The 3,324-nt window shown below is 24.8% G+C and overlaps 1 protein-coding gene across 2 annotated transcripts in view; it reads left to right on the top strand.

Moving 5' to 3' along the window:
• Positions 1-2,597: 2,597 nt before the first annotated feature.
• Positions 2,598-3,324, top strand: part of LOC111612971 — a 32,213-nt gene continuing 31,486 nt past the window's right edge. Inside the window, exon 1 of one of the 2 annotated variants that reach the window (XM_023354270.1) lies at positions 2,598-2,819. The gene's annotated coding sequence lies outside the window, so the exon portion shown is untranslated. The remainder of the gene's footprint in view (positions 2,820-3,324) is intronic. The other variant, XM_023354276.1, reaches the window with a different exon arrangement.

Below are 3,324 nucleotides of genomic sequence, written 5' to 3'. Positions count from 1 at the left end.
TTGCAACAGGAGATATGTCTAATCCTTAATTCATTCTATCAGTTTTTGCTAAACTTGTAATACGAGAATTAAAACTTTTCTGACATTTAATAAGAGAATTTCTACTATATCCTTTATTCCTATCTCTTATAAATTACATGAAAAAATCAGAAAAATCTGTTTTACTCATGTTGATAACAACTTATGTGGATTAACTTTGCCGATATTGATTATATAGAAGTAATTGTTTCTCGTTAATTGCTTTCTAATAAAAAATATACTGTGAATTTATTAAAATAAAATGTTAATAACTAATAAATTTATGTAATGAGTCAATAATTAGTGCGTTAATAAACCGTATTCTAGTGATCGAATTGAAGATTCAGACAGGAAAATTTGGTTTATTAAGATCTTAACTCACATCTTTCTATGAAATACAATGTTTAAAGTACATAATAAATTATGCTGGTACATGATTTGATCAGAATATTTTTTTTTCTTAATGAAGAATCGTGGTAGAAGAATAAATATAGTATTTTCGTCTATTAATTAAATACTGTACAGGGAAGATTTGGGAAGATAGTGGGTTCGGATAGAAAACACGGTTTTCTTTTTACTTAATCAGGTTCGAATCCACATCTTTCCAAGAAGTTATATACAGTACATTTTAATCTGCTTAATAAATTAATATATAATACATTTTTTTTCTTAATCATAACTTGTCTGAGTCTTGTAGTGAATATCTTTGTAAGTTAATTATTAGAATCTATGGAATATTTTATATTGTGAATTCGAATCTATTTTGGTTCAATCGTAATTTTCTATTCGTGTAAATTTTTTTTTATTTCAGAGAATTGTTTATACTTTTGTGTTATATTTATTTGTTAGCAATAGTAATTGTGTTACAAACGTTAACGAGTAAAATGACATAAAAGAATTTTTAGAAAAAACTCTGATTGACTTTTTTTAGGATAATTTTTTTGTGAATTCTTTGTTTTGACAAAAAGCAAAGACATTCTGTTTTGACAAAAGACATTTATCGCATTGATAAAAGTCTCATAATGCAATTGCAAAGCTATTGTCGGAACGATAAATTGCTCTCTGATTTCATGAAATAATGAGATCATCTAGCATCAAAATATATGGGATTTCATTACATATAAAAGAAATATACGTTTAGTTTATGAATATGGCCTTTATATGGAATAAAATTAATAAACCAAATACTAAAGATCAAATTATAGATCAGTGTTCATATATAGAAGCGGATTTTGATACGTTGTGATCCTAAATTATAAAATGCAAGAAGTACTTTCTCCTTGATCATATTTAATGAAAGAAGGGCATTTTGTATATTCATATCTCTCATTTTTAATGAAGGCGGAATGTACAAAAGCCTTTGATTCCTTCGTCAAGTGTGATTAAGGAAGAAGGACCCTTCGCACGTCCTTCATATAAGAAATCCTTCCTCTTTCATTATATTTGATAGAGGAAGAGCTTCTTTATATTCCTCCTTCAACATAAAGGATCGTTAAGAAAGGTCCTTTTAATAATGTATATTATGTATTATTATTATTTTTTTTTTTTTTTGAGAATGAAGTAAAGTTAGAGTGAAGCATTAGATCGTATCTTGTTTAACTAATGAATAAATTTGATCCTATTTATATATTTTTTAAATTATAAGCAATATGAATTCCAAAATCGGAACTAAGAATAATAATTCAAGTTTCTTTAAAAATTCGATTTGAAATTTTATAAATATTAAAGTTTTTTTTAATTAATTTTTAAGGGATTGTTAAGTAATATTTATAATTAATTAACTTTAAAAATGTATTTTTAAGCATTATAAGCTATTATGAAAGGAAAATTACATATCAAAGTTATGTAAAGTTTTAGATCGATAAATTTTTTTATTATATATATATTAATGGAAAAAAAATAATTTCAATGCTTTTAAAACTATGAACATATAAAAGTATAATTTTTCTACTCTTAATAAACTAATGGATAAATCTGTAATGAGATCAGGTAAACAAATTACTCACAAGAAGATGAAAACTTTTAAACATTGCTTAATAGGATAATGTTACACCTTTAAAAAATGTTAAAAACGTTAAAAATATAACATTTATATATCAATTTATGTAAATATTAAAAAAATTATTACATATATTTTTTACGCGCTGTATTAGAAGAAAATTAAACATCATTTTCTTTAATAANTCCTCAACCTTAACACAAAATAAGAAAAAAAGTGAATTTTTAAGAAATTTGCGGAATTTCCCGAGATAAGAAAAATTTCCCGGAATATTTCCCGGGTTAAAAAAACAACCGGGATCCCGGAATCCCGTTTGAGAAACCCTAATCACACAGTTTTTTTTTCGATTTGAAGAAAGACACTTTTTTAATATCATTATTACTGTGCAATTTGAGTTAAATTCTTACACTTTATAATTTTTTTCTTTCATTTCATTTTAGTAACAATTTTTTTTAATTTTATAGAAGATTTTTCTTAGTAATTTTATAGGAGAGAGAAAAAGCGCATCAATGAAGACGGGGTGGCTTCACTCGACGGTGTTATTGAATGAAGTTGGTAGAGCTGCTATTGGCTTTGGCTGCTACGCCATTCGACGTATGGTGTGTGGGTGGAAGAGCAGTCAGTACGATAAACGACCGCTTGGCGGCGTGGAACAACACTACAGCTTGGGACAGACTAATATTTAATGCGACGATAAAGTACCCACCGACCAGTTGCTAGCTGCATAGTGTTGAAGATCCTCTTTGTTCCCTACCAGAAAACATAAAAAAAATAACTTTATACATCCTCTGATTGTTCTTTGGTAAGTTGGTTTTTAAACATGTGTCAAAAATTGATCAATTTTTATTCAATTTTTATCATTTTTATTCATTTTATATATTAAATAAAGACTTTATAACAACTTATTTTATATATTTAAGATCTTTTTGCACTTTTGCAAAAGTTTTTCAATTGTTTTATTTAATGATTATTTTTCAGTTTTATTAGATTTTTTTGTTTATTGTTAAAGTGAAAAGGAGAAAAATGCTTTAACTTTTAATGAAAATTCAAGAAATTTTCATTTAAAAATTTCATTTTTATTCTTATAATGTGTTTAAATATTGTTATTTTTTTTAAGTAATAAAGTTATATTTATTTAAAAATAAGGAATATATTTCTTCTTTAAATGATTTATAGCGATTATATTTTATAAAAATATAGTTTTTAAATATAATTAATGATTTAATTAATTTAAAAATTTATATGGCTATCTGCAAGATTTTTAAGAAAAAAATTAATAATTTCTCTTTAAAATTATAAATTAAAAA

The sequence above is a fragment of the Centruroides sculpturatus genome, unplaced genomic scaffold, assembly GCF_000671375.1.
Source record: "Centruroides sculpturatus isolate CEXI.00-Female unplaced genomic scaffold, Cexi_2.0 scaffold112, whole genome shotgun sequence".
Taxonomy (NCBI): domain Eukaryota; kingdom Metazoa; phylum Arthropoda; class Arachnida; order Scorpiones; family Buthidae; genus Centruroides; species Centruroides sculpturatus.
This window is presented reverse-complemented; position numbering and strand designations above follow the sequence as displayed.